Raw genomic sequence first — 22,180 nt, 5'->3', positions numbered from 1 at the left:
ATATACCTCAAAGTGGAATATTAATTATTTTTGAGAAACTGGACATTATATTTCATGTGTGAAAAGGTAGAATTAAAAGGTCTTGTTCTGTATGTATTATTTGTTTTAAAGATGTTTGAATTGATTTTTAGAGAGAGAAGAAGGGAGAGGGAGAGTGAGAAACATCTATGTGAGCTAATCGGCTGCCTCCTGCACGTGCCCTACCAGGGACTGAGCTGGCAACTTGGGCATGTGCCCTGACCATGAAAGGAACCGTCAACCTTTCGGTGCAGGTTCCAGCCTTAGCGCACAAGAAGCAACCAATGAATGCATAAATTGTTGACCAAGTGACTAATATTCAATTACACTGGTCAATCAACATAAAAGTTTCTAAATAAAGAATAAACTGCTTGGCTGGGTATGGCTCAGTGTTTGAGTGTTGACCTATGAACAAGGAAATCATGGTTTGATTCCTGGTCAGGGCACATGCCCCGGTTGCTGGATCCCCAGTAGGGGGCATGCAGGAGGCAGCCAATCAATGATTCTCATTATTGATGTTTCCATCTCACTCTCCCTTTCTCTTCCTCTCTGAAATCAATAAAAATATCTTTTAAAGAATAAATTGAATGTAGTCAAGGGTGAATTGATGCCACATGAAAATTAGTTTTTTTCTAATTCTCAAAATCACATTTGGTGCTAATTAGGTGTTTATAACATTAGCCAAACAACTATTTTTTTTTAAATTTGTCAGATGTATAACATTACAAAAATAATCTTTAATGTTGTACCAGTAACTCAATCTTTAATCATGTTTTCTTTCACTCTTTTTTCATATATTTATGAAATAATTAGGTCTTTAAGGAGGGGCAACAAAACAGGATGACTACATTAGAGTTCCTTTTGTAATTTCAAACTGTAGAGGTCCTGGAGACTGCTGGTATTTTCATTTTAGTGGTTAGCCAGACCATTTAACACAGGCTTATTTACAAATAGTCCTGATCCTTAAGCCTAATAAGCTTATGTTCTATATTTAGTATTGATTTAGTATTACCAGGAAGCAATAATTCTCTGGGTCCTTGTCTCATGTTCTCAGATAGAGAGCAAACACAAAAGATAAGCAATTTCTTGAAAGTTTGCAGATCAGAGAGCTGGAATTTTGGCATTATCTTCAAATACAGCTGTCTCTTCAGACCTCCCTTAGAAGAGTTGTTCTTAAGCTTTCAGCCTATCCTGTGTGCCCAAACAGCTTAGGGAAGCTATCCAGTATGCTGGGGTTGGAGGCTGAGGGGAGGGAGAGGGTTTAAGGAAAACATGCTGCTTAGGAAAAAGCCTTAGCAGATATTCTTTCCCTTGGGAAAAGGCAGGGTAGGAGAGAGAAGATTTAGCAGCCTTTACAGCATTTAATAACTGGGGTCACTCCATTCCATGAAACTTGGAAATGCAGCCAGCTGTTTGTAGGCCACTTCCTAAAAAAATTGACAAAAAGCTTGAAATGGTCACATATTTATTTTTTTCCCTTTCATGCCCCCCCACCCCCGAAACTCTCTTACCTTATTTTCCCTTATCTGTACCACTCTTTCAAGACCATTCCTTTCCTGACTCTTCTCCTTACCCTGATAGAAATATTCCATAGTGTTCTGGTCTTTGCCATCTTGTATTTTTCTCACTTGTTACAATGATCTGCCACAGCTGTCTTATGTGTGTCCTACTGAGAGCCTCAAATCCTATCCACAGTCTGCTCTACCCACTGAAGCTTCATGCTGAGTTTCCTAGACATTTTTTTTATTAATTTTTTAAAAATATATTTTATTGATTTTTTTTTTTCAGAGAGGAAGGGAGAGGGATAGAGAGTTAGAAACATCGATGAGAGAAAAACATCAATCATCTGCCTCCTGCACACCTCCCACTGGTGATGTGCCCGCAACCAAGGTACATGCCCCTGACCGGAATCGAACCTGGGACCCTTCAGTCCACAAGCCGACGCTCTATCCACTGAGCCAAACCAGTCAGGGCACCCTAGATATTTTTATCCAAACTGCTGGCTATTCAAACCTGTGTCTCAAACTAAATTGTCCTGACCTGAATTTTGTCTGTTTGTTGATGACACCATCAGTCGGTAGTGCTACAATTGGTCTGCTTCGATATCTGCATTTACTTGCTGAGTTCCTCAGAATCTATTATTCTGTCTTTTGTTTTTTTGTTTTGTTTTGTGTGTTTTTTTTAATGATTCATTATGAATATCATCATTGCAAATCCAGGAAATTGCCATTGGTAGTTTTTTTAAAAAATATATTTTACTGATTTTTTACAGAGAGGAAGGGAGAGGAATAGAGAGTTAGAAACATCGATGAGAAACATCGATCAGCTGCCTCCTGCACACGTCCTACTGGGAATGTGCCCACAACCGAGGTACATGCCCTTGACCGGAATCGAACCCGGGACCCTTCAGTCCGCAGGCCAACACTCTATCCACTGAGCCAAACCGGTTAGGGCATTATTCTGTCTTTTGGATCCATTCTCTCTATTCTTATTACTGATAAGCTAGTTTGGATTCTACTGTTTGATTTTCTTTTTCTTTTTTTAGTATTTTTTTTTCCTTTATTGATTAAGGTATTACAAATGTATCCTTGTCCCCCCATTGTCCCTCTACCCACCCCCCAATCCTGCCCTCACCCTCACCCCCTGTTGTCTGCATCCATTGCTTATGCTTATATGCATGCATCCAAGTCCTTTGGTTGATCTCTCCCCTTTACCCCCACCCTCCCCTACCTTCCCTCTGAGGTTTGAGCATCTGATCAATGCTTCTCTGTCTCTGGATCTGTTTTTGTTCATAGGTTTATGTTGTTCATTATAATCCACAAATGAGTGTGATCATGTGATATTTATCTTTCTCTGACTTACTTTTTAACTTTTGCCCAGATTCCTAACTTCTTTCACTCTGTACCCATGTTTATCAGACTCTTTGTCCCTTCATTTTATTTATTGGGCAGTTCTTGGCCTCGCTTTCTTTTTTTAAAATATGTTTTTATTTATTTTAGAGAGAGAGAGAGAAGGAAAGAGACATCAATGTGAGAGAGAAACATAGATCTCAGCACCCTGACCAGGGGTCAAGCCTGCAACCTGGATATGTGCCCTGACCAGGAATAGAATCAGCCACCCTTCAGTACATGGGATAACGTTCAACCAACAGCCACACCAGCCAGGGTTTGGCCTCGCTTTCTTAATGATTCAATTTGTATAAGATGGTTAATCACCTCCATTACCTCTTGATACAACTGGCCTCAACTTCCCACTTCTCTTAATTCTTCCACCCTCTTACCTCCCCTGTGCCCAGAGTTCACCCCACACTTACATCTGGGGAAGATGACCTGCTAAAGGAAACCACAACAATCCAGACTGATGCTACTACACACATTGGTGTTTAGTCTCAAGTTCTCCACATCAATCTTCAATCCTTTTTATTTGTCCTTCCCAGTATACTGAGAAACTATTAAAACATAAGCGTATGGTGCAGGGGCGGGGTGGAGAGGGTCAATGGGGGGGGGAGAGACAAAGAGGACATCTGTAATACTTTCAACAATAAAGATAAATTTAAAGATATAAATAGGAAAAAATATATAAACATATGGATTCTAGATTTTGGTGGCCTTGGTTCAGATTACATGTAACCTTGACTAAGTTACTGAATCTTTCCACTTTCATTATCTCATCTTTAAAATGCAGGTTAAAGTAGTACTCCACACATAGACTTTTAAGGGTTGAAAGAGGAAACACATACTTATCCCCTGATACACTGTACCTTGTTCCTGTGTTCTCTTCTAGTTTTATTCTGTTTCATAATTTTCTTAAAAGTCAAATCACTTCTATCTATACTGCTCTATTTCACTCAACTACACTAAAACCCCTACAGCAATGATCACCAGTGATTATTGCTAAAGCCAATGGTTAGTTTTCAGTTCTTATCTTACTTGACTTCTAGACTCTAAGGTCCCCGACCGTCCAGGCACCATCACATGGTCCTCTGTTAATCTGCTTTTGCAAATGACCCAAAAATATAAGAAGCACATCAGATGACAGGATCAAGATGGAAAAGTCCTTCAATCAGCTGGGACCCTACACAAACATTCTACCTAATCCCACTGCACTAGCAAAGACTTAATAGGAATCCATGCAAAATCTGGTCTTTTCCTTGGCAAAGACCCTCAGATATTAGGGGGGCTGAACTGTAGGCACCAGGGAGATAAAATGGTGGAAGGGAAAGGGGAGAAGTAGGAAGTTGAGGCCATGGTGTCAGGAAGTAATAAAGTTGATTAACCAACTTGCTTGTGAAAAATGCAACTCAAAGCTTTTAAGTACTAGTACATCAGAAAGCAAAGTGTGTGTGTGTGTGTGTGTGTGTGTGTGTGTGTGTGTATACACATGTATAATTCTTCTTTAGTAGAAAAAAATAAAACAAGGCATTTGCCTACTTATAAAATGTATAAAAATCAGAGGTAAGATGGTGAGACCAAAAGCTGGGGAATTGTAGTCAAAATTCCAAACCCCATATCCACATGGAGTTGGGCAGAAGACAGCTGAAAAGGGGCCACATGGGAGCAATGTAAGATGGGGAAAGTAAGGCTTTGTGGTCTAAGAGAACTGGGTTTGAAGCCTAGTTTTGCCACTAGTAAGCAGTAACTGAGCACGATACCTTCCACCTCTCAGCCTCAGCCCCAACACCATCTGTCAAAATGAGGATAATATCTCAAACCACTGGGTTTTCTTAAAGGGCAAATGAGATAAAGTGATTTAAGTGAAATTATCTAATTTGTGGTAGATAACTGCTTTTTATTCCTTTTTAAAACAGGAAAGTAATAAACATTTCCTTTCCCACACAGTGGTCCTTCACATATAAAAACAAAACTATCCTGTCACTATTAAAAGTTTTTTTTATATTTTCACTAGAGACCTGCTGCATGAAATTCATGCATGGGAGGATGGGGGTCCCCTCAGCCCAGCATACACTCTCTCCAATTCAGGACCCCTTGGGGGATGTCTGACTGCCTGGATCGGGCCTAAACCAGCAGTTGGACATCCCTCTCACAATCCTGGACCGCTGGCTCCTAATCGCTCACCTGCCTGCCTGCCTGGTCACCCCTTACTGCCCCCCCTGCTGGCCTGGTCACCCCCATTTGCCCCCCTCTGCCAGCCTAGTCGCTCTTCACTGCCCCCCTGCCAGCCTAATCGCCCCCAACTTCTCCCCTGCCGGCCTGGTTGCCCCTAACTGCCCCCCCCCCGCGAGCCTGGTCACCTCTTACTGCCCCCCTCTGCCAGCCTGGTCACCCCTACCTCCCCCCTCTGCCGGCCTGGTCGTCCTCAATGGCCCCTCCTGCCAACCTGGTCGCCTCCAACTGCCCCCCTCTGCCAGCCTGATCACCCATACCTGCCCCCTCTGCCGGCCTGGTCGCCCCCAACTGCCCCCTCTGCCGGCCTGGTCGCCCTCAATGGCCCCCCCTGCCGACCTGGTAACCCCCAACTTCCCCCCCCCTGCCAGCCTGGTCACCCCTCACTAACCCCCCTGCCAGCCTGGTCGCCCCCAACTGCCCCCCCCCCCGCCGGCCTGGTTGCCCCACGCAGCCTGCTTGTTTAGTCGTTTGGTCATCCCTCACTAAACCCCCTGCCGGCCTGGTCATAGGCAGCCATCTTGTGAGGGTGTGAGAGTCAATTTGCATATCACCTCTTTATTATATAGGATTATTCACAGAATTGATGCTCATAATACCAAAATTACAAAATCCATATTAGTGAAGATTTTAGATCTCCCTTAATCTTATTAACTATAGGCCATCATATTTTTTGTAAACTCTTCAAAGGTTTCTACGCATATATGTAAATTATATTAAATGTCTCATATACAACTAAATTGTATTCATTCTTATTGGTTGCATAATGATTCATTTTGTGGTTGTACTATAGTTTCTTCAACCATTTTCCTATCACTAGACAGTTAAGCTGTTTCCAGGGTTTGTTTTTGCTATTATTTTGCTATTGCAAACAGCTGTTACCTAATCATGAAGAAACAGCAGATAACCCCAGATTGAAGACTATGCCACAAAACAACTGGCCTGTAACATTCAAAAAAGTCTGTATCTTAAAAAACAAAGAAAGTCTGAAGAACTTTTTCAGACTAAAGGTAACTAAAGAGACATGTCAACTAAAAATAATGGACAATCTTGAATTGGATACTGGTGCAGAAAAAAAAGTATTCTTGCTATGAAGGACATATGGAGGACTACTAACCAAATTTAAATTTGGTTTGCATATTAGATGATACTATTGTGCCAATGTTAATTATCTTTTTTTTTATAATTGTAGTTACTGGTATATAAGAGAATGTCTTTGTTCTTAGAAAATACAAAGTGTTTAGGTGTAAAGGGTGTTATGTCTGCATTTTAACTGGTTCAGAAAAAGTGTGTAGATACAATGAGGCAAAATGTCACAAGTTGGTGAATCTTGGTGAAGGAATACAAGAGTCTTTTGTAGGATCCTTGCAACTTTTTTATAATGTTGAAATTATTTTTTAAAGTAAACACACCATCAGAAACAGCAGCTTTTACTAAACAAGCCCGAAAAAGGTCCAACTCAGAGAACAGGAGTAAACATTGGGGTGTAATCAGGATATTTCACTAAGGTACCACATCTGGAGGAAAGAGTATAAACTATATTTGGATCAGGTGGCCTAGTTAGAACTCTCTCATTTCCCATTCAGAAATTAAGGGATTGGGAGTCAGGGTGATTCCCAACCATTCCACTGAAGTGCACCACAAATAGGAAAGTGGCCTTTGAGCTGTTTTCACCCTTCAGCTGCCACCATTTTGTTTTGATTGTGTCTCATGTTCTCATCCATCTGAGATTCCCATTTCATTTTGTTAAAGTAACATTGTTTTTCCTTTTTTTTTAATTACTTTATTGATTAAGATATCACATATTTGTCATCAACCCCCACACACACGCATGCCCCCCTCCCCCTGTTGTCCATGATCACTGGTTAGGCTCATATGCAAGCACACAAGTCCTTTGGTTGATCTATCTCTCTTGTCCCCACCCTCCCCTACCTTCCCTCTGAGGTCTGACAGTCTGATCAATGCTGTTCTTGTTCTTCAGTCTATGTTGTTCATCTTTTCCCCTAGATGAGTGAGCTCATGTGATACTAGGAATACACTTATAGGAACCGAAAATGAGACAAGCAATAATAGTTATGATGAGAGGCAAATGAATCAGTCTATAGTGAGTTTCTTTCTGGGCCTACAGTTCTTTTGAGTCCCATTTTCTATGTCCAACAGTTGTTTATGTGTTCATAACAGCAATGATATTTCAGTTCTGGATGGTGGACAAATGGTGGTAATGCAGGTCCGACCCTCTGTGGTTTGGTCCTGGGCAATCTGCAGTGACGCACATCTGCTGACTGCTAGTATGGCAAGGCATGGTCAGCGTCTTCCATCTTTGGACTGTTTCTCTTCTGACTTCATGGCTGGAACACTACTGTCAATTCCTCTCTGTTGCAGGAATCCACATGGTCTCGGAGTTGTTTTCTGAAAATATACAAACATATTCTCGACCAAAAGTTAATAAAGGAATATTTTCTATAAATTTGACTTGCGATCCTTTTTCATTTTTTTGCCCAAACGATTTTCCTTTGGCTTGTTTTGACACCATGTATGCTTTACCTGGGTGTCTTGCTGTTAGCATTACAAATGAAAGTTAATTTTCTAAAGTAAAAATTTTCTAGATGTAATTTATTTACAGGATATTTTTCCTTACATGATATTCTTCTACTATCCCCCATTTTTTGGTTTAAATATTGGGAGGCTTTTGGAAATTTTATGCTGTAATCTTGATAGCTTTTAAATTTTACTTTTTTGCACTAGAATATGACTGCTTTAGGTTCATTATATGTTACGCAATTTTACCATGAGATGAACTATCAATTAAATTTTAGTTAACACTTTAGGAACAGCTTTTTTGTCCAGTACAATTGATTTTTCTAGAGTATTTGCTTATTTTGATTGGCCAATTTAAATTAGTCTGAAAACTTGACTACTATTTTACTGTCAAATTTAATACTCTAACAACCATCTTGTTTTACCCTGTAATTATTAGTGGAGAGGATTATTTGCCTTCTTGAGTAGGCCCTGAGCATTCCTGGTGCTAGGCTGGATTTAGATATCCTAGACCCCAGTTCCCCGGATCATGGGTGCAAGACATCTCCATCAAGTCTTGTTGGCGTGAGAGGGCATCTGCTGTCGGCCAAATCTCTGTTACCTGGGTCCCGATTTGAGCTGGGCATGTGAAGCTGAGCAGCCATGGGGGCAGGAGATCTCCTTCAGCAGGGGTGAGGGTTCAGGCCCCTGCAAACTTGGGGGGGTGAAGGTCTGTGCCCCACCTCTGTTGACCCCCAAGTTCTCTCCTGATGGCCCCTATGCGACTGTGCCTGTCTTAGGTTGTTCCTTCCCTGAGGAATCTTACCCATCTCTGGCTAACCAGCCATCCTCCGGGGCCAAGCAGGGTGATGTGAGGTTTAGTTCTGTCTCCTTGATCGCCTATGCCCCCATGGCCTCCACGCCCAGCACCTGCCTTGGGATCCCCTCGCCTGCTGGCAGGGTCCCAGCACTGATCACATATCTTGTGGAACCCAGGTTTTTTCTCCAAGGAGGCCCAGCTCACCCCAATGGGCGAGAGACAGATCCATGGTACCAGCCATCACAAGGTTTCAACCTTGACATGAACAGAAGCTCAGGCAACAGCTGTGGACAATTGGATTGTGAGAAGCAGGTCCCTCTTGGCCAAAAGGGCAAGAGGGGCCAATTTAGAATGCTCAGGTGCCTTCCCAGGGGTAACATTGTTTTTCTTACAGAATGCATGGGTGATAAATATATAAAAAGAAATATACTAAGATGAACATTCTTATACATATAGCTTTTTGTCCTTGTCTGATTATTTCATGATAAATAAACAGAGATTCCCAAGTCAAAGTTTTGTGCACATTTCTTAAAAGTCCAATAATTCATATTGCTAGATGCCTTGCAGAATGTTCTTACCATGAATGTATTAATCAGCTTTAAGAATTATCAAGAAATCTTCTCTACCTATACCTTCCCCCACACACCATGGGATATTAAGAAGCAAATCCAAAACATCATATCATTTCATATATGTCACAAAGATGTTTTAAAAATACAATCACAATACAGGTATACCTCAGAGATATTGAGGGTTTGGTTACAGACCACCACAATAAAGTGAATATCACAATAAAGCAAGTGACATGAAGTTTTTGTTTCCCATTGAATATATGTTATGTTTATACTATACTGTAGTCTATTAAGTATGCAAATGTATTATGTCCAAAAAGACAATGTACATACCTTAACTTAAAAATACATTATTGCTAAAAATGCAAACCATCATCTGAGACTTTAGTTAGACTCATAATCCTTTTGCTGGTGTAGGGTCTTGCCTTGATATTGATGGCTGCTGATTGATCACCATAACAAATATAATAATAATGGAAACATTTGAAATACTGCAATAATTACCAAAATATAACACAGAGATATGAAGTAAGCAAATGCTGTTGGAAAAATGGTGCCAATAGACTTGTTCAACACAGGGTTGCCACAAACCTTCAATCTTTAAAAAAATGCAATTTAAGTGTTTGCTATTCCTATTTAAATTTCCACAGATTTAGAAGCAGGAGAGAGAAGCAAACACATGTTCCTGAGGTTTTGTTTGAAATCATCTTAAGGTTAAAACTGCAGTAAATCTAGTAAATCTAGTAAGTAAATCTAGTCAGTCCTATTGCATTTTCCACTTAGAGTAGCAGTTCACTTTCATGAAGTCATTTGCTAGTATATTGGACAACACAACTCGATATCTAATTTATAACAGGGACCTTTAGGCAAACGTGAAGGGAGAGCACAGACAACCTGTTGAAAGACCAAATGGTTCTGTTTCATTTGTTATAGTAACCAAAAGTATCAGAATGAAGGTAAGTGGAGCACCTTATTAGTAAATGGTACACAAATATATGGACCTACCTGTAATTACTTGGTGTATGATAACCCTGAGGCAAGAACATATTACGAACAGAGAAGGTCTTGCTAAATCACCAGGATGTTAAAATCTGTAGTGTGTGCTATAATTATCAAGCAACAGAGCTATATTAAACTCAACAATGAAATATTTTAAATATATTTTTATTGTTTCAGAGAGGAAGGGAGAGAGACAGAAACATAAACGATGAGAGAGAATCATTGATTGGCTGCCTCCTGCACCCCACCTACTGGAGATCAAGCCTGAAACCCGGGCATGTACCCTGACTGGGAATCGAACCGTGACCTCCGGGCAAAATCTTTAGAAGTCATTTTGTTAACAGTCACCTTGTTAGCCCCTATACAGGAACATGAATATGTCACTACCCTGCTTGAAAAGATATACAATTTCTTAGAGTCGTGCTTGACTTACAAAATTAATCTAAAGGAACTTGAGCTCCTTGTGTTTGACTTACAACTTTCCCAGTATTGTGAGCCTGAACTGTAAGATAGTTTACTGTTGAGCTCATTAAAAATATAGGAAGCAATGGAGGGAAAAGCTGACCTTTGTCTCCTAATGAGCCCCAGGCTCCTCCAGGGTTGAGAGCCATCCCCCACACCCCACACTGAGAAAGCTGCCAGGATTTGCCCAACCGGAAGTGACTCCCATAGTAGGGCAAGCCCCATCTGGGTGAAGCAGCAGCTCAGCACATCCTGGGGGCTCTAGTTTCCTCTATAGAAGGACTAGAATCAAGCCAGATGCTCCCTCAGGGAGCTCCTTTTAAGAGGAGTGTGGCTGCCACAGTGCTCAGACTCCATCTCCATAAGTACTCTTTAAAAGCTTATAAGACACTTGATTTTTACCATTATGAACTAAATGTTATATCCTAGTGCCCAGAGCTTCTTTACTAATACAGTTACCAATGAAAGGAACCAGGGCTATTTAGGAAAATTGAAGATTCCAAGGCTAGGGCAGTGAAAGTACAAGATGAGCCTAGAGAGAGAACCAACATGACAGTGTAGGTAAATGCTGGTACTCTCCACTTCCTGCACCCACATCAAAATTACAACTAAAATATAGAGCAACCATCATTCAGAACCACCTGAAATCTGGCTGAATGGAAGTCCTACAACTAGAGAAGTAAAGAATAGAGCACACTGAGACTGGGAGGAAGGGTGGAAGTGAAAAACAGGCTGGTCCAATACCCACGTGTGGTATTTTTTTTAAAAATGGGAGTGATATCTTGGCTGCAGAGGCCTCCTATAAGAAGCAATGGGTTCCAGCCCCATACCAGACCCCCAGCCCAGGGTTCCAGAACTGGGAAGAGAAGTCCCTATAACTTCAGGCTGCAAAAATCAGCAGGGATTGTGGCTGAGTGACACAGTGGCTGCTGGAGACCCAGGCAGTTCCTCTTAAAGGGCTGGTGCACAAACTTACATGGTCCAGCTTCCTTTGAGCTCCAGTGCTGGGAGGTGGCTTTGGGGGATCTGGGAAATATGGGGAGGAACTAGATTGTCTGGCATTGAGGCAGGAATACAAGGGAAGCTTTCTCCCAAATGAAGTTGCTCACAGGGGTCATTATTCCTGTGCTGGGACCACCCCCGTCACAAAGCTGACTGGAAGCCATATCTGAGTTTCCATCAGCTTGGCCCACACTGTTCACTCTGTCTTGGTGATTCTCTGAGATCCTGCCCCTTCCAACTGGCAGTCCCACCCAAGCTGTTTGTAGTGGCTTTTCCATCTGAATGGCCTGTTGTGGCTCAGAATTTCCTAAAATCTCTCAAACAAGAAGCAGCTGGCATCAGTGTGCCCCCAAACCTATCAATAAAAAAGATCCAAGACCCAGCACTAGGACCAGCCAGCCTTGGTTCACAGCTCGGCCTTGCCTGGGCACTTCTAAGTCCTATACAAGTAGCAGCCATCTGCATATCTCTCTGTAGCTCCTGCCAGGTGGCCCCAGGCAGTGGCTGACTGCACCTCCCAGGAGGCCCCAGGGCCAGTGCACCCCGTGGACAGCTTCATACAATACCAGATTACAACTCTACATATCCACAAGCGACACACTCAAGAGGCAGACTCAATGAGCACCAAAGCCCCACTGAAGCAAGTCCTTCTCCATATGGGTGTCTCCTGCACAGCAGCTCTTCCATTGCAGTTGCAACTGGTCCTCACAGCCAATTGGCCTGGAGATCAATTCCTCCCAGTGACATCAATAGAAGTCAAGGCTCAACAAAACAAGACTGCACACAGCCCACACAAGGGTACACCTAGAGTGCCCAGCTCAGGAGACTGGGAAGGCTGAACGACTGGGCCCTTCAGGACACATACTACACAAAGTCACTCTACCAATTCCAGGAGACATAGCAGCTCTATCTAATACATAGAGCAGAAACAAAGAAACATATCACAAATGAAAGAAATGGAAACAAGCAAACTACTGGATACAGAGTTCAAAACAATCTAAATGAGAGCTTCAAGGGACTTTGTGAGACTTTCAAGGATCTTAGTGAGAATGTCAAAGAAATGAAAAAGGACCAGTCAGAAATTAAGCATATGCTAACTGAAATAAAGAATAATCTACATGCTCGGCTGGTGTGGCTAGGTGGTTGAGCATCGACCTATGTACCAGGAGGTCACAGTTCAATTCCTGGTCAGAGCACAAGCCTGGGTTGTGGGCTCAATTCCCAGTGTGCGGTGTGCAGGAGGCAGCTGATCAATGATTTTCTCTCATCATTGATGTTTCTATCTCTCTTTCCCTTCCTCTCTGAAATCAATTTTTAAAAAAGGATAATTTATAGGAATTCAACAGTAGAGTAGAGGATTCAGAGATTGAAATCAGTGATTTGGAATATGAGGAAGCAAAAAAACACCCAATCAGAAGAGCAAAAAGAAAAAAGAATCCAAAAACATGACGATAGTGTAAGGAGCCTCTGGAAAAACTTCAAGCGTACCAACTTTCACAATATGGGGGTGCCAGAAGGAGGAGAGAGAGAGAGAGCAAGATATTGAAAACCTATTTGAAGAAATAATGACAAAAACTTACCCTACCTAGTGAAAGAAATAGACTTACATGTCCAGGAAGCACAGAGAATCCCAAACAAGAGGAACCCAAAGAGTCCCACACCAAGACACATCATAAATAAAATGTCAAGGGTTAAAGACAAAGAGAGAATCTTAAAAGCAGCAAGAGAAAATCAGTTAATTACCTACAAGGGAACACCTATACAATTGTCAGCTGATTTCTCAACAGAAACTTTGCAAACCAGAAGGGAGTGGCAAGAAATATTGAGAGATGAATAGCAAGGACCTACCATTAGATCATTCTACCCAGCAAAGCTATCATTTAGAATTGAAAGTCATCCAGTCTGGGTGTGGCTCAGTGGTTGAGCATTAACCTGTGAACCAGGAGGACATGGTTCGATTCATGGTCAGGACACATTCCCAGGTTGCAGGCTCAATCCCCAGTAAGAGGCATGTAGGAGGCAGTCTATCAATGGTTCTCTCTCAATATTGATGTTTCTATCTCTGTCTCATCTCCCCTCCTGTATAAAATTAATAAAAATATATATTTTAAAAAAGAATTGAAGGTGAGATGAAGAACTTCACAGATAAAGAAAAATCTAAAGGAGTTCATCACCACCAAACCAGTATTACATGAAATGTTGAAGGGTATTCTTTAAGAATCAAAATAAATGAAAAAGAAATGTACAAAATAAATGAATAACATAGAAATGGAGGCATGAAAACATGGAAGACACTGACAAATCTCAGAGTGAAGGAGGGGGTTGGGAAGAGATTAACCAGAAATCTTATATGCATACTAGAGGTCCAGTGCACAAAATTTGTGCATGGGTAGAGTCCCTAGGCCTGGCTGGCAATCAGGGCCAATCTGTGGGGCGATCGGGGTCCCCACTTGCACCCACCTTGGCCTGGTGCTACCTGCTTGCCGGCCTCACCCCCACCGTCGCCGCTAGTCGCTGTCTGTGGGGCAACCAGTGGGGTGATTGTGGGCCCCCGCTTGCATCCGCCTTGGCCTGGCACCACCCTCTCACCTGCTCCACCATCCCACTGCAGTCCCGCTCTTGTCAGGGCCCATCCGGGCCGGTAGCACCTCCACTGCCACCTGCTGCGAGCACAGTGTTGCCAATGCCTGCCATGTTCTGTGCTGCCCCCTGGTGATCAGCACACATTTAAATCCCAGTCAGTCAAACTCCTGCTCATGGGGACAATTTGCATATTAGGCTTTTATTATATAGGATATGCATTACTTATGGACACAGACAATAGGGTGGTGAAGACTTGGGGCGGGGTAGCAACTGGGTGTAGTGGGACACTGGGGGCATCTGTAATACTCTCAACAAGAAATATTTAAAATAAAAATAAAAAAGAGGGAGAAACCAAGATGGCGGCATAGGTAAACACCTAAACTGCAGCCTGGCACAACAATTTCAAAAATACAACTAAAGAGAGGAACCAAGATGGCGCCATAGGTTAAACACCTAACCTGCAGCCGGGCACAACAATTTCAAAAATACAACTAGAGGTCAGAACGGACATCGTCCAGAACCACAGGAAAGTTGGTGGACTGAAATGCCCACAGCTGGGGGGAAGGAGAAGGCCACGGGGACAGTCGGGGAAGCCGTAAAAGCCTAAGGTATGGAGAAACGGGCGGAGACACGAGCACACGCGCCTGCGGGGAGGATGGAACCGGAGAGGAAGGGGCGGCTGATGACCTGGCCGGCGTTCACTGGCAGGAAGGAGATAAAGGCTCCGGAGTGCGCTGAGCGCCGGTTCCAATTGCACTGAACCCCATTCCGGGCGAAACCCTGGGAAACTCACTCACTTTCGCAACTCCGCCGCCCCCGCAGGCTGCCCGGCCCGGGACGCTGGGGACACCGCCGCAGCGGCGGTGCCCGGAGCCCGGCGGCCTCCCAGCACCCGTCCCCGCCGCGCAGCCCCCCGCGCGCCTGGTGCCGCGGGCCGCGCGCCCCGCACACCGGACGGAGGCCCGGGCACCCTCTCCGTGCACCTCCCGGCGGCGCTAGACTTCAGTAGAGTTGACTGAATTCAAGGGATTAAGAAGTACAAATTGGGGGGACGCCGCGGCGGCGACGCCTGGAACGCGGCGATGGCGGTGCCTGGAGCTCGGCGGCCGCCCAGCGCCCGTCCCCGCCGCGCGGCCCTCGCGCACCTGGTTCTGCGGGACGCGCGCACCTCGCACCGGACGGAGGCCCGGGCGCCCTTTCCGTGCACCTCCCGGCGGCGCTAGACTTCAGTAGAGTTGACTGAAATGAAGGGATTAAGAAGTACAAATTGGGAAGTTTGAAAAAGATGGCGGCGGAGGTTAAAGGCTGTTCTGTTGCCTCGCACCCAGCGAAATCGGAGGGGATGAGGTGTGGAGGCGCGTGGGTCTGGCTGGTGGCGGGGGAAAGGGGCTTTTGTTCCAAACCTAGGGGAGATTAGCTCTCCATCACCCTGAAATCCATCTTCTGGCGAACCGCGGGAGACCCAGATGCCTGCGGGGAGAGGCGGGACTCTTGCGGAGGTGCGCCCAGCAATCAGTGTTTGCTGCGCTGGAGTGCGGAACGAGGGGACTTAGATACGTGGAAGGCAGAAGGACCAGACTCACAGCCATCGCGGCTCGCCGCACCATGGCCTGTTGGCGCCCTGAGACCCCGCCCCGCCCTGAGACCCGCCCCGCACGTTTTGAAGACCTGCCCCGCAAGTCTTGCAGGCACACCTGCACCCCAAGCAACGGCTTATGCATGTGGGTGGCCTGCTCTCTGGCAGCAGACCAGATGAACTGCTGTTCTAGTCGGACTGCTCCAGGGCCACTCAGACAGGAGGAAGAAACTACAGTTTTTGCTGTAATCCTTGCTGAGTGCCTAAGGCAGTAGCTGATCTACACCCCATTGGAGACCCAGAAACGAGGGCATCTAGTGGTCTGTGGGAGATGACACCAGATTTCAATCACGTGCATAAGGGACACATTCAAAAGGAATATTCAGTGAGCGCCAAAGCTTTGCTGCACCAAGACCCGGCCCATAAACGTGTCTCCTGCACAGCAACTCTTCCTTTATAGACAAAGAGAGCCCCCCCAGTGACACCAACAACAATCAAGACTTAACTATACAAAGGAGGACCAAGATGGAGGCATAGGGCGGAAGCCTGATTGTTGCCTACCACAACAACTTTGAGACTACGACAAGTGAGCAGAGCAGACACCATCCAAGACCACCATAGGGCTGGCTGAGTAGATGCTCTACAACTAGAATAAAAGAGGGGTATGTGGGATGATGCTGATGCCGGTGACCCAAAGACCACACTTTAAGAACTACGGCTCAGGCGACACAAAAGAACTATGGCTCAGGCGATACAACAGCGGCCTGGAACGTGCTCGGCGCAGTTCCCCCGGCGGTCTCCGGCTGAGGGGACGGCTCCACTGGCAGCCAAGCACGGACAGACAAGCCCCTATGAGACATGGGGTGGGAGACTCCGCGCTTGCTGACCTCCGAGTCCGTCAAGAATCTCAACGCCCTGGAAGCGGCCAGGTGCGCATGCTCGGCGACAGGCCACCGATGCAGACCCAAGGGCCGACGCAGCGACGCCAGACCGGCCCACCGCCATGCACCGGGCACACCGGAGCTTCGCCGAGCCGCCGCCCGACGAGTTCTGCAGCAGCCATACTGGAGCTCTGGAAGGATGGCCAGGGGAATTGCTGAGGGGGGATTGACCGGCAGGAATTGGGATCGGGAAGACGGGGCCCCGCTGAGACCCGGGTGCGGGCGGGGTTGCGCGCCTCTGGGCTAGGGTGTGGTCACACGCCTCTGGGTATAAGTGAGGCCTCACGTCCCTGGGTCTAGGTGAGGCCACATGCCCCTGGGTCCAGGTGAGGCCGGACTCCGGGTCCGGGTGAGGCCATGTGCCCCTGGACCTGGATGACGCTGGATCCCGTGCCCGGGCGAGGCCAAGCGCCCCTGGGTCTGGGAGAGCCCACACACCCCTGGGTCCAGGCGAGACCATGTGTCCCTGGATCAGGGTGAGACCTCGTGCACCTAGGCCTGGGTGAGGTCACGTGCCCCGGGGTCTGAGAGGCCAAGCGTCCCTGGGTCCAGGTGAGACCATGTGTCCCTGGATCCGGGTGAGGCCTCGTGCACCTAGGCCCGGGTGAGCCCAAGTGGCCCTGGGTCTGGAAGAGGCCAAGCATCCCTGGGTCCGGGTGAGACCATGTGTCCCTGGATCCGGGTGAGGCCTCGTGCACCTAGGCCCGGGTGAGGCCACGTGCCCCTGGGTCTGGGAGAGGCCAAGTGTCCCTGGGTCCGGGTGAGACCATGTGTCCCTGGATCCGGGTGAGGCCTCGTGCACCTAGGCCCGGGTGAGCCCAAGTGGCCCTGGGTCTGAGAGAGGCCAAGCGTCCCTGGGTCCGGGTGAGACCATGTGTCCCTGGATCCGGGTGAGGCCTCGTGCACCTAGGCCCGGGTGAGGCCACGTGCCCCTGGGTCTGGGAGAGGCCAAGCGTCCCTGGGTCCGGGTGAGACCATGCGTCCCTGGATCCGGGTGAGGCCTCGTGCACCTAGGCCCGGGTGAGCCCAAGTGGCCCTGGGTCTGGGAGAGGCCAAGCGTCCCTGGGTCCGGGTGAGACCATGTGTCCCAGGATCCGGGTGAGGCCTCGTGCACCTAGGCCCGGGTGAGCCCAAGTGGTCCTGGGTCTGGGAGAGGCCAAGCATCCCTGGGTCCGGGTGAGACCATGTGTCCCTGGATCCGGGTGAGGCCTCGTGCACCTAGGCCCGGGTGAGCCCAAGTGGCCCTGGGTCTGAGAGAGGCCAAGCGTCCCTGGGTCCGGGTGAGACCATGTGTCCCTGGATCCGGGTGAGGCCTCGTGCACCTAGGCCCGGGTGAGCCCAAGTGGCCCTGGGTCTGGGAGAGGCCAAGCGTCCCTGGGTCCGGGTGAGACCATGTGTCCCTGGATCCGGGTGAGGCCTCGTGCACCTAGGCCCGGGTGAGGCCACGTGCCCCTGGGTCTGGGTGAGGCCAAGCGTCCCTGGGTCCGGGTGAGACCATGTGTCCCTGGATCCGGATGAGGCCTCGTGCACCTAGGCCCGGGTGAGCCCAAGTGGCCCTGGGTCTGGGAGAGGCCAAGCGTCCCTGGGTCCGGGTGAGACCATGTGTCCCAGGATCCGGGTGAGGCCTCGTGCACCTAGGCCCGGGTGAGCCCAAGTGGCCCTGGGTCTGGGAGAGGCCAAGCGTCCCTGGGTCCGGGTGCGACCATGTGTCCCTGGATCCGGATGAGGCCTCGTGCACCTAGGCCCGGGTGAGGCCACATGCCCCTGGGTCTGGGAGAGGCCAAGTGTCCCTGGGTCCGGGTGAGACCATGTGTCCCTGGATCCGGGTGAGGCCTCGTGCACCTAGGCCCGGGTGAGCCCAAGTGGCCCTGGGTCTGGGAGAGGCCAAACGTTCCTGGGTCTGGGTGAGACCATGTGTCCCAGGATCCGGGTGAGGCCTCGTGCACCTAGGCCCGGGTGAGGCCACGTGCCCCTGGGTCTGGGAGAGGCCAAGCGTCCCTGGGTCCGGGTGAGACCATGCGGCCCTGGATCCGGATGAGGCCTCATGCACCTAGGCCCGGGTGAGCCCAAGTGGCCCTGGGTCTGGGAGAGGCCAAGCGTCCCTGGGTCCGGGAGAGACCATGTGTCCCTGGATCCGGATGAGGCCTCGTGCACCTAGGCCCGGGTGAGGCCACGTGCCCCTGGGTCTGGGAGAGGCCAAGCGTCCCTGGGTCCGGGTGAGACCATGTGTCCCTGGATCCGGATGAGGCCTCGTGCACCTAGGCCCGGGTGAGCCCAAGTGGCCCTGGGTCTGGGAGAGGCCAAGCGTCCCTGGGTCCGGGTGAGACCATGTGTCCCAGGATCCGGGTGAGGCCTCGTGCACCTAGGCCCGGGTGAGCCCAAGTGGCCCTGGGTCTGGGAGAGGCCAAGCGTCCCTGGGTCCGGGTGCGACCATGTGTCCCTGGATCCGGATGAGGCCTCGTGCACCTAGGCCCGGGTGAGGCCACATGCCCCTGGGTCTGGGAGAGGCCAAGTGTCCCTGGGTCCGGGTGAGACCATGTGTCCCTGGATCCGGGTGAGGCCTCGTGCACCTAGGCCCGGGTGAGCCCAAGTGGCCCTGGGTCTGGGAGAGGCCAAACGTTCCTGGGTCTGGGTGAGACCATGTGTCCCAGGATCCGGGTGAGGCCTCGTGCACCTAGGCCCGGGTGAGGCCACGTGCCCCTGGGTCTGGGAGAGGCCAAGCGTCCCTGGGTCCGGGTGAGACCATGCGGCCCTGGATCCGGATGAGGCCTCATGCACCTAGGCCCGGGTGAGCCCAAGTGGCCCTGGGTCTGGGAGAGGCCAAGCGTCCCTGGGTCCGGGAGAGACCATGTGTCCCTGGATCCGGATGAGGCCTCGTGAACCTAGGCCCGGGTGAGGCCACGTGCCCCTGGGTCTGGGAGAGGCCAAGCGTCCCTGGGTACAGGTGAGACCATGTGTCCCTGGATCCGGGTGAGGCCTCGTGCATCTAGGCCCGGGTGAGCCCAAGTGGCCCTGGGTCTGGGAGAGGCCAAGCGTCCCTGGGTACGGGTGAAGCCAGATCCTTGGTCCGGGGGAGGCCATGCGCCCCTGGATCCATCCGGGTGAGGCTGGGTCCCAGGCCCGGGTGAGACCACGCGCCCCTTGGGTATGGGTGAGGCCACGTGCCCCTTAATCCGGGTGACGCCGTGCCCCTGGGTTCGGCCGAGACCAAACCAGACGGAGTCGGACCTCCATTACCACCATTTGTCCACCATCCAGAGCTGAGGGGTCAGTGCTGACATGTACACATAAGGAACTACTGGACATTGAAATTGGGTCTCAAAAGAACTGTTGGTGTAGGGGGAAGCTCGCTACAGATTGATTCATTTGCCTGTCAGCATAACTATTATTGCTCGTCTCACATTCAGTTCTTATTAGTATATATCTAGTGACATATGATCTCGCTCATCTAGGGGAAATGATGAACAACATAGACTGAGGAACAAGAACAGAACCAGAAGCAAGGAGGCATCGATCGGACTATCGGGCCTCAGAGGGAGGATAGGGGAGGGGAGGGGGAGGGTGGGGGGGAGGGGGAGAGTTCAACCAAAGGACCTGTATGCATGCATATAAGCCTATCCAACGGTTAAGTTCAACAGGGGATTGGGGCATGCGTGGGGAGAGGGGTGGGATGGGAATGGGGGGATGAGGACAAATATGTGACACCTTAATCAATAAAGAAATTTAAAAAAAATACAACTAAAAGACAAAACGGACATCATCCAGAAACACAGAAAAGCTGACTGACTGGAAATTCTACAATTAGAAGGAAAGAGAAAACCACAAGGAAAATCAGAGGAGCTGTAAAAGCCTGAGGTACGGAGACGGTGCGCGTGTGCGGAGAGGACGGAGCTAGAGAGGACGGGGCGGCTGAGTGCCTGGCTGGTGTTCTCTAGCGGAAAGGAGATAAAAGCTCCAGACTGCACTGAACCCCAGTTCCGACTGCACTGAACCCCAGTTCTGGGCGAGACCCTGGGGACCCAGGCTCATGGGGGGAATCTGGTCTGTAAGGCGGAAACTCAGGGGAGTGGAGAAAGACAGAGCTCCGTAGACACGCATGTGAATGCAACCAGAGGATGGACTGTTGACTGTGCCACTGGATTGCCCTAGTGGGAAGGAGACAAAAGCTCCAGACTGCACTGAACCCCAGCTCCGATTGCACTGAACCCCAGTTCCGGGTGAGACCCTGGGGACCCAGGCTCATACTAGGGGAATCTGGGCTGTAAGGCGGAAACTCAGGGGAGCAGCAAAAGGCAGAGCTCCGGAGGCGCGCACGTGAATGCATGCAGAGGACGGACTGTTGACTGTGCCGCTGGATTGCCCTAGCGGGAAGGAGACAAAAGCTCCAGGCTGCACTGAACCCCAGTTCCAACTGCACTGAACCCCAGTTCCGGGCGAGAATCTGGGAATCCAGATTCATTGGGGGAGAGACTAGACTGTCTGGCAGCGGGTGAAACTCAAGGACGCCTTTCTTTCAGAGGTGCTTGCAGCGAGTACCAAGGGACACTGAGACCCAGGAACCTCATAGGGCGGGGCTGACGGAAAGCCAAGGCTGTAGGCTCCACCCTGAAACTCCGCCCCATCCAAGCTGAGCACAGAGGCTTTTGCAATTTTGCAAGTTTAGTCAAATAAGGCTGTCTCCTGGCGTAGACACAGCTGATCCTCACAGCCAGTTGGCCTGGAGGTCAACTCCTCCCACTGATACCAACAACAATCAAGACTTAACTACAACAAGGCTGTACACACAGTCCACAAAGGGGTGCACCAAGAGTGTCCACCTCAGGTAACTGGGGAGGCTGAGCCACTGGCCCATATAGAACACGTAGCACACAAAGCTACCCTACCAACTCAGGGAAGCAGCAAAAATTCGGAGACAAAGAAACAGATCACAAATGAAAGAAATAGAGGAAAACAAACGACTGGATATAGAGTTCAAAACCATGGTTATAAGGTTTTTCAAGAATTTCCTATAAAAGGCCGATAAATTTAGCGAGAAGCTAGCTCAAGGATATGAGGAAGACCCTCGCGGATATGGAAAAGGACCAACTAGAAATTAAACATACACTGACTGAAATAAAAAATATTATACAGACACCCAACAGCAAACTAGAGGAACGCAAGAATCAAGTGAAAGACTTGAAATACAAAGAAGCAAAAATCACTCTACTGGAAAAGCTAACAGAAAAAAGAATCCAAAAATTTGAAGATAGTGTAAGAAGCCTCTGGGACAACTTCAAGCGTACCAACATCAGAATTATGGGGTTGCCAGAAGAAGAGAGAGAACAAGATACTGAAAACCTATTTGAAGAAATAATGACTGAAAACTTACCCCACCTGGTGAAAGAAATAGACTTACAAGTCCAGGAAGCACACAGAACCCCAAACAAAAGAGGACCACACCAAGACACATAGTAATTAAAATGCCAAGAGCAAAAGAGAAAGAGAGAAATATTACAAGTAGCAAGAGAAAAACAGTTAATTTCCTACAAGGGAGCACCCATTCGATTGTCAGCTGATTTCTCAACAGA

The sequence above is a fragment of the Eptesicus fuscus genome, chromosome 1, assembly GCF_027574615.1.
Source record: "Eptesicus fuscus isolate TK198812 chromosome 1, DD_ASM_mEF_20220401, whole genome shotgun sequence".
NCBI classification, from domain to species: Eukaryota; Metazoa; Chordata; class Mammalia; order Chiroptera; family Vespertilionidae; genus Eptesicus; species Eptesicus fuscus.
This window is presented reverse-complemented; position numbering follows the sequence as displayed.